General features: G+C 37.1%; 1 protein-coding gene across 16 annotated transcripts in view; it reads right to left on the bottom strand.

The window, feature by feature from the left end:
* LOC117421159 (sorbin and SH3 domain-containing protein 2) overlaps window positions 1-20,044 on the bottom strand; it is a 146,517-nt gene that overhangs the window by 89,315 nt on the left and 37,158 nt on the right. For 14 of the 16 annotated variants that reach the window (XM_059027208.1, XM_059027216.1, XM_059027230.1 and 11 more), the window contains exon 2: window positions 9,632-9,771. The gene's annotated coding sequence lies outside the window, so the exon portion shown is untranslated. Of the gene's footprint in view, window positions 1-9,631; window positions 9,772-13,683; window positions 13,788-20,044 lie in introns of all 16 variants that reach the window. The other 2 variants (XM_059027214.1, XM_059027203.1) reach the window with 1 other exon arrangement.

Raw genomic sequence — 20,044 nt, 5'->3', positions numbered from 1 at the left:
GACACAACCACCCCGAGGGTAGAGAGCTGCAGGTTTATATACAGTGACCATCTCCCGATTAGCAACAATTAATCAATTAATTAACTTGGGAGATGGTCACCGTCTGCACGAGTTTAATAAGGATGTGTGACTTTCAGCTAGTTAAATAAATCACTAGCTGATCAGTCACGTATCCTCACAGGGTTTTTAAAAATACAAAAACAATAACAAATATGCTGCGCTTTTATCCGTGCCGCAAACAATAATACAAATCATAAAACAGTTTACAAATATATATATAGGGGCGGGACACTCAGGATACTCCACCACACACCCATACCAAAAGAACATAAAAACAGAACATTTTACGAGAGAAGGCCATTCTGTCCATCTAAGCTTGTCCGGTTCCTAGTAGCTTTGTCGTTGGATTTTAAAGGATCAAAGTGATTCTGCCATTCTATACCCTCGCCATTCTCTGTGTGAAAAAATTTCACCACACTACATTTGTTCACTCTTGTCTTCTTTTCTTACCACCAATACAGATGAACTGTTAAAGGATACAGACCCTTCCTGACCCAGGGTGTGGGTAGGTGAGCCCAGGCAGGAGATGTGGTGAATGAGGGGCATGTTGAGATTAGGTAACAGATATTGTGCTGATTCTGATTAATACTAATAAAAAGCAAAGACTTGTAGTTCATTTTAAATAAACTGAAATTGCTCCTGCGTGTCTGTCTTTCTGTATATTTCAGGGCTGCGTTTTAAATTCTGTTTTAAGTTCAAAATCAGATATAGAACCGAAAGATAATCCTGGATTAAAACTGTCTCACAGTTCATAAAATTGCAGGTTGAAATGCGATAATATTTTGTCAGCATTTAAGAAAAGCTTCTTGTTGGGAGAACTTGACCCACCGACATGAGTCATACTCCTGACAGCCACACTCATTAAAAGAACATGTTGCTATATTTTACTTCAAGCCATACCTTGGTTGTATATTGAATGCATTATTTTCTTTTTCTTAATGTCAACTTTGAAACCCACCACAAGCACAATTTCAGAAATCAATACACTGCATTCCTTGACTAAAATGATGCTACACAAAATGTATCACAAACAAGCAAATCCATCACACCTATTAACTTAAGTTAATTTTCAACTGAATTACAAAATGCGTATTGTATCACTTGTACGATGTTCCATGATATATGGCTTAAACAATTAACTGTTATTTTAACAATAATAGCAGCTGGCAGGACAAATTCAGTATCTGCCATATGATATTTATAATGCACATCTGTATTGCCTGCGTGCAGTACCTTACACTTTTCTCTATTAAATGTCATTTGCCATGTGTCTGCCCAGTTCTGAATGCTGTCTAGATCATTTTGAATGACCTTTGCTGCTGCAACAGTGTTTGCCACTCCTCCTATTTTTGTGTCGTCTGCAAATGTAACAAGTTTTCTTACTATACCAGAATCTAAATCATTAATGTAGATTAGGAATAGCAGAGGACCTAATACTGATCCCTGTGGTACACCACTGGTTACGTCGCTCCATTTTGAGGTTTCTCCTCTAATCAGTACTTTCTGTTTTCTACATGTTAACCACTCCCTAATCCATGTGCATGCATTTCCTTGAATCCCTACTGCATTCAGTTTGAGAATTAATCTTTTATTCAGGACTTTGTCAAAAGCTTTCTGGAAATCTAAATAAACCATGTTGTATGCTTTGCAATTATCCATTGTCGATGTTGCATCCTCAAAAAAATCAAGCAGGTTAGTTAGACACGATCTCCCTTTCCTAAAACCATGCTGCCTGTCTCCCAGGATATTGTTACCATATAGGTAATTTTCCATTTTGGATCTTATTAGAGTTTCCATAAGTTTACAGAAGTCAGGCTTATTGGTCTGTTTTCTCTCATTCATTCTTACTCATTCATTCTTACTAACACTGCAAGTGCATGACTACGACAGTAACTATACAGACGAGTACAAATATTTGCAGGAAACAGGGATCTTGACCCATACTTTACTACTTTTTTGGTATTTTCTATTTTTTGTAAAGCGTTTTACTGTTTTATGCATTGGACAACTGCCAATACAAGAAAATAAACGCAAATATTACATAATAAACATGGTGTGCTGATTTAACTAATCACGCATACTTCATGTGTTTTAGTACAGCACATTAACTTAAAACAATCCTTCAAATACAGCCACACATTCCTTTTAACAACATGAGCTTGATTAGGCGTTGATACTAATTGGCATTAATTTGTGCTCAGCTTTCTACAGTGGTATCCTTGAGTAGGACAGATAAAGCTTCATTGAGAGGCAAGACTAATTCTAAGAAGCTACTGTGACAACCCTTAGAAAGCAACAGCATTCCTACAGAGGAAGAATAAACTTATGAACAGCAATTATCATTGGCTCATTCTAAGGCCTCACTTTGCTTTGTCAGTCGTATCCTATCTGCCAAGAACTGCTTTGTGTACAGCATAACCAGTTAACCATACTGGGCCATGTTATCAAAGCGTTTACTCCAGCCTTCAATTAACTCCTATTTGTTTATAGATGAAAATTCAACAGTAATGTATAAAATTGAGAAATAAACAACTTGAGAGTACTTAAGAGACCTCCAATTACAGTATTTATGTGTTTCATACTAGTTTTGTAAAGTCAATAGGTGTTTTTCTCTTTTTTAAAAATAGAAGTTAATTAAAGACTGGCATAAACTCTTTGAAATTATGTCCCACTGTAATTTAAAATTGTAAATGCATTATTTGCCAAGCTGTTAAGTTTAATAAAGTTATTAATGGGCCAGTAATTGTGCTGGTTATGGTTTTTCACTTGTTTATATATTTATTCAGGATATGCAAATACTTCAAATACAATTGTATAGCTAAACTACTCCATTGTGGTACTTGTGCAGTAGGTCACAATGGAGGCGGTTGGACTGCAACACCTGAAGGAATAAGGTACTGTACAATCTACAGCGTTGTATATGAAATATATGTTTAAAATACCAAAAGCATAAAATAAAAGCAAGATTGTCAACAGAAAAAAGTAAGTGATTATTGGGAACTGCTATACATTTGTTAGCCTGTTTTACTGGTCTACTCAGGTTGGTATTTGTTAAATTCAAGATCTATGTTTTTTTTTTGTTTGTTTTTTTAAAGCAATTGTTTACTGAACTGGGATAACAAAACATATTTCTAAAAAATGAAAGACCTATTCTTGAGATGCATAAAACTAAACATTCCAAAATCCACCTGTTTATGTTTACTATGTCCCATTGGCACTGCACCTTTTAAAAAAAAAAACTCCAAAACTGGAGAGCATTTATTTCCCACTTTCACTTTCAAAAATAGAGAAATGTACTCATAATACAAACACTTTAGCCATTTTCCAAAAGGCTAGTCACGTGTTTCAGTGTGACTGATTATAAGACTATTTGGCTTCACTTACTTGAAGCACAAATTAAATTTACACCGCTTGGTTCTAAGTGGCAATGTACAAATCCTCATCTGTCAATGCTGCATCATGATGTCACTGATACTTAAAGTGGTTGTAGCTAACAAAATAATTCCATGAATCTTCCTTTCACACATCCATTTGCTATATACAGGTAGGTCTCAAATGTTCAGTTTTGTAAACATATGTATTTTCATTTAAAAAAAAGTATATAGTTAACAAACAACATAAATGTACCCTAACACTTTAAATATAGACTTTCGTTACAAGACATCCACGTTTCGTTATAAAGTGTGTGTGTTAAGCGGATTCTGCGCCTGGCACTTCTATCGCAGCTGCAGACCAGCAGTCACTGGCTTCTCGGAGCAGAGGCGGGGTATAGGGACCGGCAGATGTGTCCAGGAACATTAGGATGCTCAGCCTGGTACTCCACCTATAGAACTGCCAGTGCATGAAGCTGCTCAGGAACCTCGTATGTATTTTTACATATCCCTGTTCTCAATCTTATATTCATATATGCCTAAGGATCATCTTTTTTTATTGTACTGTAGTGTAACCCCCTGTGTTCCCACATTTTCCACATACATTTATACACTACTTTAATTTAATAAAACTTTTAGATGTTATGCATATCTATTTTGGAAGTAGTAAAACTTGTACTTAGTATTTTATATACTTTTATGTGTGTGTATGTGTGTGTGTGTGCGTGTGTGTTGGAAAGGTAACGAGACACAAACAAATAATGCGTGATAATTCGGAATGTACGCGACAACATGTTAATTCTTTTCTCTTGCTAATTTTTTTAAATCTTCATGACAACACATGAAGTTCTCCTCACGATACTCAGTGTTGTTCTTTTCCTCTCTCTTTTCCCCTCCCCTAAATTACTATGAATTGAGTAATCTGCATTGGCACGGCCGACTTTTTTCCTAAATCAGAACAGCATAGCAATGCATTTCCTGAAAAGTATGGCAAAAACATTGTGAGGAAAACTGTCATGACTTGTTCATGTAAACACTGTCAATTTTAATTTAGCTTGCTAAACTTTTAAGCACTTATTTCACGCTGAGGTGTCCCTCAGCATAGTAAAACTGCAAAACTACCATACAAAATGATTTTGGTAAACTTTTATAAGGGGTATTTGGCCTCTATCACCAATACTCAGGTGCTTATTTCTATTATTTTAAGCTGAAACATGTTCAGCTTCACAGGAGGCCACTAGCTAAATGTCTCTGGTATAGGGAAATTTAATCTGCATTAGATCCCTTTAAAGAGCCAAGGGCCAAAGGTTGGGGAGCAGACACAAGCACTTCCACTTACAAAACACTTCACTAGAATTTTCTCCAAGCCATAATCAGTCAAATATTTATTGGGGTTGACACAAACAGTTCAAGTAGGAAGCGTTACTAACCTAGGCCTAAATCCATTTTCACTGTCTGTTTACTGCTGCACATAGCCTTTAAAAAATCCATCCTACAGTACCAATGACCCAGATGGATTGGTGCACACCAGTTCATTCTTATCCAATTAGAGAATGCAGCAGAATAAACTCAGAGATCTTAATGCCTCATTTAACATCAATTGCTTTCTGTTTTTGTCTCTCTTTTAAAGATATGGGAGGAGCAATACTGTTGAAGGCCACAAGCATTTACAGAATTTTAATTCTGAAAGCTGTCTATCACTGCTTCATATCCAATGTCCGTTATCATGAATATTCTTATATACAGTTACCTTATATACTGTTGTGCTTTTTGTCATTCGTCAATGAAGTGATCAACACATCAGTTGTCAAATATACAGTTCTATCAAATATCTGAGTTACTTAGTTTAAACATTAAGGGGTAGATGTAAGGATACTAGCAAAGTGATTTACGGGTGTAAAACCTCCATAATGCGGCTGTAAATTGTGTTTAGCAGCCATAAAGTCTGATTTTAGCGTCCGCTAAAAATGCGTTGTATGTAAAGAATGGTATTCACCTGGCGTTCTGCACCTGCAATCAAATTTGCACTTTGCCATCATTAATCCACTAAAATTATATTGAAATGCATTCAACTGAAGAAAGGAGCATGGAATTGGACGGGATCTGGATACTAAGTGGGCACAAACATTATAATGTGATGTAAGAATTTTACCTTGCACTTAGGCAATTGCTGACCCTCCAAAAACCTTACACCTCTTCTTACAAGGTGCAAACCATTGTAGAAGCGAGTAATTAAGAGCTGCATAAAAGCACACACCTGCTGTGGTACACTTCCTGATGCGGCGACACTTGGCTCTTGTTGAGGAGAGGCAGGAACACGTTCGGAGAAGGACAAGATGAAGAAGACCCTGCATATTCAATCCCAGGGTCACTTTGTTTGGGATGCCGGAGAATGTGGTGCTAAAGCGTTATCATCACACTCCGCCGGTCATCCTAGACCTAATAGCTGAATTGAGGGATGAGCTAGACCCCAGCGTCAATCTAGAGACCACTATCCCTGCACATGTGAAAGTGCATTTCCTAAGGATACTAGCATAACTGATATTGGCTGAGGCTTTTCCGAACAACTCCGTTTCATGCGGAGTGACCTCAGCCTTAAGGACTCTCAGCTCAAAAAACTTTTCTTTTCTTTTCTGTGTGCCTTTGACTTTGCTGCCCTTCATCTGACATATTTTTCTGTATAGAGAGACTGCGGCTCTCTATACTCCATCACCTCTGGGCTGCAAGTGCAGCTGCTAAATAAACCAATGTGCTCATTGAAACCCTCATTATCATAATTGCGGATCATTACTTGTGCGTGTTGAGTAATTTGCATTGCTCTTAATCTTACGTAGTGAGCAGTGCAAGATAATTGCCTGGCCACAATTCAATTTGAATTTTGCATCCACAATTATTTGCACTGCACCTATACTTACATCTACCCCTAAAATCTTAAGATGCTAAGCAAAGCAGTAGAGCTTCAGTAGGATCAGACACTTCACACATCAGTTTTTACCGTCAGTGAGATAGGGTCATGCAGTAGTGCTAAGATATTATCCTCATTGCCCAATGCTAAAAATACTGATGGAGTTATTCACAAACATCTACACGCACACTCCTTCCCTTGCAAGGCCATGTGAAATCAGCATGCTATGTGAAACTTTCCTTTCACAAAAATGTATGTTTTTCACTTGGTTAAGTCTAATGAGATGAAAGTGCACATGCATGCCCCTTTAAAAAAAAAAAGATGCCCTGCAATTGTTACCAAAGTTCAATTAGAGGTTAAACATGAATACCAAGGTCACTGGTTCAAATTAAGTTTCAGAACCAACCCTTCCTACTTCTCGTGGTAGATTTTAAGGTGCACAAAAAATAACAAATAAAAATAACAGTAACCTTATTTTTTCACTTACATTTTACAGTTTTTAAGCTGATTCAATTCTATTTTTATCACACTGAGGCCTGTTTGTTGCTGACTTATCCTTTGATTTTACCTCTTGCAAAAAACAGCTAGTTTAGAATACATGTACCTGAGGTTGAATTCCTGAGGGCAAACAGTACATTTTAAAAGTACAATAAACATGTATAATTTCAACAGGGTGTTTTTACCCTGCTCCTGAATCAAAGTATAGAAGAATTGTTCACAGTTAAAAATAATAATAATAATAATAATAATAATAATAATAATAATAATAATAATAATAATAACAGTAAACCCCAGTAAATCACAGTAAATTAATTGTAAGTACTTTTGGAAAAGCATACAATTTTTAAATTGCAATGCAAATGTACACCAGCAAACGTATTACTAGGGTATCCTTGAGATTTACACAAGGAATATGGTCAATACAGGCAAAATGCAAAAATGTCATAAACCAAAAAGAGCTAAGGTACTTTGTTAATTGAAGAATGTAATATTTTTACTGTGGATTTTTACCTACAGTATAGTGTATGGTTGAATATCCCTGCAATTTTGTCATAACATATTTATTCATGACATATTCCATGAGTAGCACTTAAGCCTCTTCACTTTCAATGTCTTATTTTTCAACAGAATATTTTTTAATTATAATAATATACGCTAACCTTAATATACAGTACAGTAATTGAATGTCATTGTGAATGTCATTGAGTCAACTCACCACCTTGGAGTAAGAGACCTTGGAGTTAGCAAACACATTCATTAACAAGATTCTGAAAAAGGTTCATTTAAAATGTCTCAAAATGCATGCTGATTTGGCAGTAAGACACAGCAATAATAAAAACCTCAAACATAACAAACTAAATGTCAGTCTGTGGTACAGAACATTATTTTGTTTTATTAGGTTATCAATTTGGGTAAAAACCAAAAATTCACGGATTTATAGTTTATGATATTGCAGCAGGTAATACATGTCAGTTTCTCAGAGGTACCAGAAGGTTGTAGAATCATATCTGTTTATTTAATACCTTAAGCCACCTTAATGTTAAGCAGTTAACATTACATTCCCCCTATGTCAATGCCCCTTTATACTCTGAAAACGTTAGATTTAAAAAATACACCAAATTCTCCAGGAATGTTGTGTGTAAACAAAGCTGCAGAGATTTATTTTGTTTCTACAAAAAATGTCCCATCTCATTCAGAGCAAACACAAAGACGTACTGTTAAAATAGAAAAAAAAAACCCTGCACAGAGTGTTACTGTTTGTGGCTCGGGCGACACAGGGGTGTATGAAAGGAAAAGGTGAAATTCCACACATGACCTCTGGGATCTCTTTGATTCAATCTAATTATGTGTATAATACAATAAAACAATGGGAACCAGGAAGCTGGGATAATAACGGTGACATATGCTGGTTTCATATTTAGCGTATCAAAGTATTCAATGGTCTAAAAACATTTACTCATTATTCTGAAACTGTTTTTTTGCCAGAGTATCAGTGTGCAGGGTCATTATCCTGAACCATGTCTAAACGAAATTAATTGTGTATTTATAATGTCAAAAAAAGAAATTAAATCAAGTACACAAATCATCTCCATCAGTGGCATACAAGAGGAATAGTTTCAAATAGTTTTACCTGGCACATGAATTACTGAAAATCCAAGGACAGTGACCGAACTGTTTTGAAGTCTGTGCTATATTGGGAATAGTGTGTAAACAACATATCACAAGAAAGGTACAGAAGAAGATAGACTAAAGGCAGGACATGTTAAGAGAACACAGTGGATCAGGCGTCACAAATGGAAACAAGGACCAGGGGTCAAAAATGGAGATTAGATAAAGGGGCATTCAGAACAGAAGATAGGAGGCACTTTTTTACATAGAGAATTGTGGGAGTCTGGAACCTCCCCAGTAACGTTGTTGAAGCTGACACCCTGGGATCCTTCAAGAAGCTGGTTGATGAGATTCTGGGATCAATAAGCTACTAACAACCAAACGAGCAAGATGGGCCGAATGGCCTCTTCTCGTTTGTAACCTTTTTTATGTTCTTATGTTTACAGTATTCTATAGACCATCTATTAAGATTGATACAGAACTAACAATTATTTAAGAAACCAATGGGGGGTTCTCATGTTTCATATTAAATAGTATACAAGCTTTTCATTCTTTCTTCTGATCAACTGCTATTCATTCTCTCTGTGATTAAGGACTACCCATCATTAAGTGTTTTACCCCTTCATATTGCCCACATTCAGATTTAAAACTTAAGACCTGATGCAAGTGGTTGTAGGCTGAAAGTCATGTGCAGTTAAATTTGGTTTAAAATGGTAAAGTGTAGTAAAGCATTTACCAAGCATTGGTAGGTACAGTAAAGCTCAAAGAAGTTATGGTACACCATGGTAAAAAATGATTAATATAATCAGTTACATTGTGGATAATAAGTTAACCAGCTGCCAAAAGCATTATCATAATTATTATTTTTTTAATTATTAAATCACAATAAATATTACTACCTCATGTGACTAAAATGACAAAAAAACATCAATTTATATTTAATCACAAATGCTGTTTGTTAAGCTACCAATCAAGGCACCCTTCGCTTGTACAGTCTATTTATTTTATTCAAAGTTGCTTGAAGTTGGGTTGTTGTTGTGGGAGCTAATTCACATTATTAGAAATCTACAGCTGTTGTTAACAGTTAGTTCATTAAAAAACGTATAATTATAATTTATTACTGTACAGTTTTTGCTAAACAACACCAAGACCTCTGAAATAAAAAGAACAAGCATAAATGTCTTACCCAGAACACTGTCAGGAAGGCAAATTTAACCGACAGAAGGTGGGCATCTGCTATTCTGCACATCCAACTCTTCCCTTTTTCTTTTGTTAAAAAGTTTTGAAGCGTTTTTCAGAGTTTAGATCCAAGCCTGATTCCAGCTTCTGCAGGCAAAGAAAGAACATTAGAAATGCAGCTCCTGCCCCTGTTGTAGTGCTTTTTGAGCTATTTTCAGATGCAGACCTGTATGTCTAGAGGCTGGAAAGTCACTCAAGAGCTCAGAGGAAAAGTGACAACACATACTGTTCACAGAACTAACTTTGTGTGAAGTATGTGAACATGTCAAATATGTGACTACTAGGCAAACACCTTGTAAGTTTAACTTCACTAAAAACCATTAGAAGGTAACTGGCAGCACATTATAAACTTATTTTGATTTCAGCCGGCTAAATGTTGAATCCGAAAGGTTATACAAGCATTCCCTGCTTTCTTCCTCTTAAGAGCACTTTTCCTCATTTGAACGTGGACACTGTTTGAATCAGTGTTTGAATCAGTGTTTCCTTATAAAGTGGGACAATTTTCAATTTGTATGTAACATCACCAGCACCAATTTTACACAGTGCAGTTTAAGTCTGTTGACAGAGCTCATCTTCCAATGCGAGTGGCAGAGTTTAGCCAATTGTAGTAAATCCACATCATGTTGCAACAGTGTAAAGATAAATTAACTGACCACTCTCTTTCAATCATTAATTAATTATCGGGGCTGGACAGCACTGGGAGCTTAGTAATCCTTACAAGCATGCACCTAGGGCTTTAATATTACAGTATATGCACAAGTACAAAGCACTTCTGGACTGGAAATAAGCTACTTAAAAAAAGGTTAAATGTAAACAGTTTTTTTTCAGAAAAAAAATGGAATATGTTGTGTGAGGAACTACGTCTGTTTGAGGTTTGCATATGATTGTGGGTCAAACATGGTGTCTGTTTCTTAAAATCTAGGTTTGGAAGGCATTGCTTGAAAATAAAAATAAACTTGCCCTGGTTAAAATAATGTAGCTTCTACTCAACCAAGGCTACTTTTATGTAGGGCAGTGATATCTTCGTCAGCACTATTTCTTAACCAAAGCTTAGATTTGGACAACACAGAAGTGTGTTGGAAGAAAGCATAGAGAGTTGAGTTTGAAAGAGAATTCAAAACCTAGTAATTTAATTCAGTTAGAAAACTAATTATGGCTTTTGCCAAACCACCAGAAATATGCGACAGTCCAATCTATAGCGGAGAACCCTGCTGCACAAATAGTGTTGTAAATGGTGTTGTAAATGGGACGACAACTGTGTTTATACTTGAAGAGTACATGTTTTGTGACCAGTAAACAGCTTAGCTGTCCGGGTTAGTTTAAGAAAACTTGAAAAGTTGAGTTTAGTGCTCCTGGAAGGAGTTAGGCTTTTGTTTTATTTTGTTTTGTGTGCAGTCGATGAACTATACAGGCACCGCCCTGTTTTATTTCATTTCTGTGGTCCCGTGTTTCTATTTACAACAAAAGACAAGTGGAAAAGGTTCTGGAAGTGGCAAACTAACCCCGGTTTGTCACAGGGTGCAGTAAAGGTTTTGTTTTATTGGACACATACCATGGAAAGGTGTTTATGGTATGTGTCAGTCACTGTATATGTGAAGAAATTAATTTAAAAAAAAAATGTATATCAGGGATTAGAGTTCATTTTCTGAAAATTACCAGCAGACAAGTACAAAACTGCATATTTTGAGTAATTTGCTGGGAGAAGGATAAATCGGGTACTGAAACCTAAATAACATATTTTATATAGATCTTGTATAGCCCATTTTTTCTGCAAAATGTGTTGTTTTTGTGTCTGTACAGTATAAAATAATCAAATATAAATGGGAAAAAAAAATATGGTCCAGTAGATCCCACGGTCACAGAACATTTAATATTCTGTACTAATTGTTTATGGAGTACTTGAGGTTTCATTGCTTAGTCAAAAATCAGTGTGGTGTGGCACATTTTAGATTTTTTTTTTTTTTTGTCACCTGGAATTAACTTTAAGGAAAAAGTGGAAACGCATCTGCCACTATTTACCCTTTACTGCTCTTCAGTCTGGTGTTTCGGTGCCTCTTTATACTATTTTTTATTTTAGTTCCCCCAAGCAAACTTAAGTCACAAATACAAAGCAGAAGTGAAAGGGTAAACAAGAGGGACAGCATTAGAGTATGAAATTAACAGGAATTAAAACCTGTGAAATATTATTTTAAATATAATATTGACTGATTTATAACGAAGTTCATCTTTAATATTTTGATTTTAAGACAACACTTCTCTACAGTGCAATTAGCACTTTGCAATCTTTACATGGTTCTGGATAGAATTTCACGAGTGTTAATTTTGTCACCAAAATAAATAAAAAGTTTACCAAAGCCAAAATACACTTAGTTACAGAAATAGGTCTTGCCTTTTTAATCTCTGGCCCAAGCCCCAAAGTCATGGTTGTTTATAACACAACTTCTTTGCTACATTCTAAAGTTCTTTCTTTCACCTCCAATACCAGGATACAAATGTGTCGCATAAATAGGCATTTGTCAAAAATATGTCAACAGGGGATTTACACTTACTTTGCTGGTGTGGCTAAGTTCAAAGATTTCTTTATTTGGAGTAAGCCAATATCTTTTACCGTGAAAAATGCAGACTGAACTTCATAACTTCTTGAAGTAAAATGCAGACGCAATGGAAAAGATTGTATAACAGCACTGTCACATGGCAGTCTTTGCTGTTTTTGCTTCAGCTAAGGTAGGTGGCATTACTGTAGCTGACAGGGATGAAAGCTAGAGAGCTGTTACTGAATTATCACACTGGAAACTTTCTATTTCACTTTGACCATATGGCAAGCCCATTAGCAAAATAAATCAACAATTAAAATTCTCAAGACGACCAAGATAAATGAATGTCAAGCAATCTTTCTACATGGACTAGTAATTTAATAGCTTCCCACTAGGACCTCTATACAACTTGTTAATTGCCCACAGCCTGTTTCAAACATTCAGTCATTGTATGGTAGTTTGCACAAGTACACATATCTTTAACCTGCTTTGCTATTTTAATGTGGTTCAAAAACACAAAAATACATCCCAAATTAGGTACCCCGGATAGACACATAAACTGTTTTGAGAGGGTTGACATACCATGAAAAATAAATAATAGTGTATTGGACTGCGTGGCATTGTGACAAGCAGTCTTTGTGATTGCATCACAAGTGTGACTCAAGAGCTTTAGTTACTTATGTCTGTCTTAGGACATGGCAGTTTGTATTATTTGTTTATTATTATTTGTTTATTTAGCAGACGCCTTTATCCAAGGCAACTTACAGAGACTAAGGTGTGTGAACTATGCATCCGCTGCAGTCACTTACAACTACGTCTCACCCGAAAGACGGAGCACAAGGAGGTTAAGTCACTTGCTCAGGGTCACACAATGAGTCAGTGGCTAAGGTGGGATTTGAACTGGGGACCTCCTGGTTACAAGCCTTTTTCTTCAACCACTTGACCACACAGCCTCCTATTGTATTCGCACATGACTAATTTAAATACCATGCATAGATAACACATAAATAAGTACTCACTTTTTTTTTTTTTTTTACTTTTGAAGTACTGTTTTAACAACAGCTGCTGAACCAACAAACAGTGCAGAACTTCAGAAATTGTTTTATTTAAACAACTTAGCTAGGGTTTTTGTTTTTTTGAGGGAGGGACACATGAATTTATTCAACGTTCACTACAGTTGTGGCCTTTATTGCAGAGGTGTAAGGTTTTCATTGTAGACGACAGTATATTATCCTCAAGCCTGGGATTACTGTCCCAGGTGAACCAGTGAAAAAAAAAGTTTTTCTAGGGGGTTGTAAGTTAGACCAGTGGTGTGCAACAAAGTGCAGAGAGTCGGGGGGGGGGGGGGGGGCGGGGGGGGGGGGGCGTGACTATAACTAAAGGGGCAGTTATGTAAAAATGTTTTAAAAGGATAGAACATTTTTAATAAATACACAAATGACTGATAATTAGTCCAAGTTCTTACTTTTCAAATGAGCCATTGACGATCACTATAGGCCTTGTAGAACTGGAGGAACTATTTTTTAAGTGGCGAGTGTGTCAGTGAAACTGCAGTGAACAGGGGCAAGTCTAAAAAGAAAAAAAAAAAAAATATTCACTTATTTTTTAACAGGTATTTTTTCCCAGATTTATTGTAAATCGCGTATTTTTTTCCTAGATTTAACCAAAAAAGTAAAGATTTAGCTAAATACATAAAAATGTTTTCATAAACACATTCTTAAAAGTCGGAGTGTGAGTGCAGCTCTGCAGCATACAATACCAAATCAAACGCGTCAATGGGCACAGGGTTGCATGTTAAAGGGCTATGCACACCGGACGCGAGCGAGCGAATACAAAATAATTAAAACTATTTATTTACATAGAGTAATGCACACCACAAGCAAAGCGAGCGACGCAAACTAAGAGAGCAAATATATAATAAATACATTTGTTTTATTTGTATTTGTGCTACGTGCTGTTCTCAATGCAATGGACCAATCAGAAATAAGGTCAAAGGTAGTGGCTGTCACGCAGAGATTACCACAGAAATAAAAAAAATGGACATCAATTATTAAAGTCGAAAAATATAATGTTCTTTATGATGTCCGTGGTTATAAAGACAATAACAAGAAGGATGCCACATGGCAAAAAATAGCAGAACAATTGGAACGATTTATAGACTGATTTTAAATGTTGATTTTGTGATACGCTTATGTATTTAGCTAAATCTGAACTTTTTGTGGTTAAGGAAAAATTACGTGATTTACATGAAATCGGGGGCAGCATTAAAAATGTTTGCGCACCACTGTTAGACCTGTCAATTACAGACGCAAACAAGGGATGATGTAATGCAAGAAGGTAAATGGTGACAGTTCTGGCATTTCAAACATTTCGACTGTCACATCTTTTGACTTCCTGTAGACCACACATGAATTCCTTAGTACTCCTTTCATTCAGGGTTTGTTTTCAGAAACGTAGGCCATGTAACGTGATCACTGATGCAACATAATACTGAGCCCCCAAACTACCTTTGAATCAAGCAGTGAAAGAGTTCTCTGATCACTGCCCTTTTTAAAAACCTGATTTGGGTAGCTTGAGCTTTTAAATTAAGGTCAAGGTGAACACAATTAGAATTTATTTCTGGGGCCTTTCATTCTTTCAGTTCAATGAAAGCTGAATTCAGACCCTTTTTGACCTTACACAGCTTTGTAGAGCTAAAAAAAACACATGCTAACTATTTGACTGCACCGGATCCATGCCAGTTACTAAGCAAAGAACACAGGATATTAGACATAGCATGGGCTCCTAAATTTGTTTACAGTGGGGGGACAGAGGAAAAGAAGGACTGGAGAGCAAAGAGAAGTAACATTTATTTTTATTTTTTTGCCAAGAAGCTCTGGGAAACCGAATTTTTACTGTTCAATCTTTTTCAAGTTACTGTTTTTGTAATGGTAAAATCACAAATTTGGGCAGGTGCTTCAGCATAAAATGTAGAATATTTATTAAGTACGCAAGTAGCACAGAAATGGCAGTTTATTAAAGGGAAGTGCTAAACAAATGCAAAGAATTACATATACAAAATGTTATAATATGGCTTGTTTATTGATAGATATATTGACATATGTACGTTAACAGTTAAAATTACCATTACCATATTGTTTTTTTCCCTTAGAAAGACCTGAAACCTGAATAAGATGTATCAAAGCTGCTCGACGAGCCTGTGACGCAGTCATGGCCCGCTCCCGAGGCCACAAAAGCACTGTGGTCACAGACCTCAACACCATTTTTCCTTTCAAGAACTGACCTGACAGGAGAGCTGTTTCAGATAAGTACTTGTTACTTTTCTGCTATATATTTCACATTTATTGTGTTTTACACAATTAATATGTGACTTTAAAATAATCGCTGTATTAGTTTTTACTAATTACGCGTAATTGTGCACTACAGCCTGTTGTTTATTATGTCTCACTGCGGCCTTGTGCCCCATGTGTAGCCTTGACTTGACTTGCTCCTTTTCAAGGATCAAGCAACATAAGTCGGCTGACACTGTGCTCTCCCCCCAGGAGAGCACAGGCTAAAATTACGAGACAGTTTGTATATTTTATGCAATTGTTACAATCACTGTATTTTGTTGAGAACATTTTTTCTCATTCTGTTTTTTTTTTCTGTTTTCACAGAGACTAAGCGCAGGCCTGTCTGCAAAGTGGTGCTGCGAGCACACGTGTAGTGACAGCAGCTGCTGGGCCCAGCAGCACTGTACAGGACACAAGACATTTGCAAGCAAAGACATGGCAAGCAAAAATCTACAAACGGAATTAAAAAAATACAGTTTCACTGCCACAAGTTATGGGGATTTACAGGCTGAATTGGAACCACGAACGTTATTATAATGGAAACTTACGCCGTAGAGTAAATTATGCAATCATGTGCGCTTTCGTTGTTAAATATCGAAGTTGTGTCATTAACAGTTTAAATTCAAATTTTCCTCAGCAACACAGTGTGAATGTACACAAGGAACGTCCGAAATAATGCCAGACAATATTTCAACATCAGATTGTTCAAAAACTGATAGGGAGATGGAATTTGTGGCCGAATTCGACATTCCAACTCAACGGTGTGTAGACGATTGTGCATGTGTTGTGTCAGGAAATGCAAATGAAATATGAAGGATGAAAAAATGCAATATTTATTTTTTTAGGTCGGATCACCCTCAAAGACCTCATTCCTAAAGAAAATATATCGTTTCCGAATCTCATTTGCTAGTTTATTTGATACGTGTCCATTCTGCAAACATTCAGAATCAGCTGGAGCTGTATCTAAGACTTTGGGGACCTATACTGAAATAACACAGTGCTGCTATAATTGTGGGTGGGTCCCTTCATTAGCTGGAAATGAGAACAACTCCGTCTTGGGTTTTCTTTTCCCCGCAACCACTTACACAGCACAGACATTTTTTTTTTTTTTTAATGCAACATTAATCATAATAATACATCAAAATACAACATGTGAAGGAAACATGTACAGTATAAAAGATGTCTACTACACAAAATGAAAGCAGGTACTAGTTCCTTCCTTATGGAAAATTAGACAGACCATGTTTGTCACACAGACTAGTGTGTTTCCACACGGAGGTAATATAGCTTATACAATGCTTCACTGGGCATGCGCCAGTACATTTCAGAGTACATATGAGAGTACATGCGGATGTCATATTTGGCTCAAAAGACATGCTTGAGAACAGTGATTTTGGACATAGCAGTGTGGCATTATGCAGATGTTTGGGCGCATATGGATTATTATACAATGACCAAATACATTTGGAACAGCAAGGTGGGATAGTTTATGTTTTATTTTTTCATGTATTGCTGATGTACCCTTTAACCTTGGGATGAAAGAATTCAGCAAAACTATGATTTTGTTTTTCAATTTGGAATCGCAGGCCTGCCACGCAGCCACCTCAGCGCTACAGCATCGGAGGACCACGCAGCTCTGGGCAACTTACAGGCAGGCCCGCAGGTGCCCGGCCAGTCTACAGGGGTCGCTGGTGCGCGGTGAGCCAAGGACACCCTGGCCGACCTAAACCCTCCCCACCCAGGCGGCACTCAGCCAATTGTGTGCCGCCCCTTGGAACTCTTGTCCACGGTCAGAACTACATTTATTGGTCAGCAGCTGTCCCAATTCAAGGTTATTTTTCCATGTACAATCTTTTATATTAACCAACAAAAAGTACTTTATGGCAGGGGTCGGCAACCTCAACATAGCCAGGGGCCGCTATGGTGGCCCCTAAAATGGCTGGTGGGTTGCCACTACAAAGCTGAACAATTTGTAACTTAATTATCAGGTTGTAATACCTAGATAATACCAACAAACTTACAGAAACACATTGGGCAAAGCATGGAAAAAAACATAAAAATGGAAATCTTTGAACAAAGACATTACCGCTATACCGCTGCTATTGTCTTTTCAGTCAACAATATAGAACCACACAGAATTCACAATGTAAAACCACACAGCATTCAAACAGTGATTCACACTAATCTGTGCAACAGCAAAGATATATAACTATTTAAAAGGGTTTTATTTACATTTACTAGCTGCCTATTACTTCTGTCTTTCTCAAAAAAAAAAAAAAAATCCAACGAAAAATAAATGCGCAAATAGTATTTTGAAGCTACGTGGATTCCCACCAAAAGCAGCCATACAGTAACACACAAATGCAGGTTTAAGTTTTAAGTGTTAGACACATTGCGCAATCATCAAAAACTATTCCCCAACTGTAAATAAATAAATAAATACATTCATACAGACATAAATCAAAACAGCTGTGCCTTTTCCATTTCGCTAACTATTCCCATTTAACATTACATGTGGATTAACATTACATGTGTGTCTGGTAAAAATCGCTTGAAATTACCGGTCAGTGTGAAAACTGAGCACCCTTGCTCTGCACGAGTGACTGAAAGTCAAGGATAAGCATATTACTAATGGCACAGTGGAGTTGGGCTTCCAGATTTGCATTGTTCAGTCTGCTCCTGTACTTGGACTTAAAGACATTCACTGTGGAAAAAGTGGCTTCGCACAGGTAATGTTGGTTGCGTGCTCTCTAACGTGCCTTGGAACTGTTGCCTAGCAACCATTGACAGACTGCGATTATTGTGAGAAATCACTCCAGCAACAACAACACAGAAGCTGGCTGCGTAAGTGCCATGGTTTTATGATGAGGCAGCGGATCTAATTAATGTTTTATTAACATTTAATACATTGATAAAGAAACTCAGAGGGGCCGCCAGTTGCCGACCCCTGCTTTATGGTACAAGAAAACAGAGTTAATGGTCTTACAGTATGCCCATTGCCTAATTATGTTATCTATAAAATTAAAGAGAGCTTGGTAGTTGTTTGAAATTAAGATGTGGGCCTCTTCTTTTCATTAGAGATACCGGTATGAGCAGTCTGTTGAATCTAGCAAAAGTATGACCTAATGTAATAGATTAGGAATGTGCTTATAGTCAAAGTTTCTTATTAATTAAAAGTAACTCTGGTTCGAGAGTAGGGCCTCTTGAATTCTTATCTATAAGTTGCCAAAGACTGCTGAAGAAAAGGGATTTTAGCTAAAGAAGCCAAGTTTGTTGAACACACACTTATAAATGAAAAAAAAGTTTATTAAACACACACTGAAAAGTACGTTTTTATTGTTGAGAAGGAAATATATTTTAGACCAAGGCTGGACTAATTAACAGAGCTGGTGTTATATATTAGAAAACATCACTCTATAGATGGTACTGGAAAAATATGTTATCAGTTCGAGGATTACCTCAGATATTTTAGAGATTAGAAAAGTAGAGAACATGAGATCATATACAATTAATTTTAAAGTTGCTGGGACTTTTTAAATATATTATTCACTTAAAGATAAGAGCTGTCAAATAGATCAAATGTTTAGATTTAATTAAATCTTCTGATGCACGAAGCAGAGGTACAGTTCTATAAGAGTCGAGGCAAAACTCCAGTCAAGTATCATTCAACTTGGTAATACAAGCTGTTTGGTCCATGCTCTGCAGATCTCTGAAGAGCTGGTTGCTGTGTGGTCGTAATCAGAAGCCTCTGCCTTCGCAGACAGCTCTTGTCTTGATTTATATTCTACAAAAGCACTTCCCTATATTGGAAGGTAAGCATAATCTTGAATTTATATCTCACTTATATTGAAGCATTGCTATAGGGATAAGAATTATATTTTAGCTTTACAGAGTGACATATTGGATGCTTTAGGACTTTTAGCGGTGGGCGTTTCTTAGCGTTTCACATGTCTAGCCCAACCATAATTGTTTTAAGTATTAACGCAGTTTGTACAGGCACAGGCCCTCCCAGATTGCCTATTAGCTGGGATCCAACATGGTCTAAGGTATAACACCGTAAGCCAGTACGTAAACTATGCACTTTAGGGTTAAAACCATCTGTATATCTCCCTGTTAGCCTCCCCTGGGTTCTCTGATCAAGAACCAAAGTAGTGCTCAAAGTGATACCACCAAGGAATGGTTCCCCTTGGGCCCCACTGAGTTTCGGGCGCAGATTGGCCACAGGAACATACTGTCCATCACCACCTCTGATGAGGTGGGCAAACTGGAGCTGGTGTTCCCATCTGAGGACGTCAAGTCCGATCACACGTCCCCTGCGGTTAAGCTCTCCCTGTCGGCAGAGCTTCTACCACTGATCGAGAGGGCCACTGCAACCTTGCAAGTGCCCTGTCCTACAGAAGGCGAAACAAGGCAGTCCATCTTTGATTATGAGCCTACCATCTCTCCCGTGTCCCCCCCCCCCCCCCCAGTGCACCAGGATTCTCTTCATCCCAG

Source organism: Acipenser ruthenus, chromosome 1, assembly GCF_902713425.1.
Source record: "Acipenser ruthenus chromosome 1, fAciRut3.2 maternal haplotype, whole genome shotgun sequence".
NCBI classification, from domain to species: domain Eukaryota; kingdom Metazoa; phylum Chordata; class Actinopteri; order Acipenseriformes; family Acipenseridae; genus Acipenser; species Acipenser ruthenus.
This window is presented reverse-complemented; position numbering and strand designations above follow the sequence as displayed.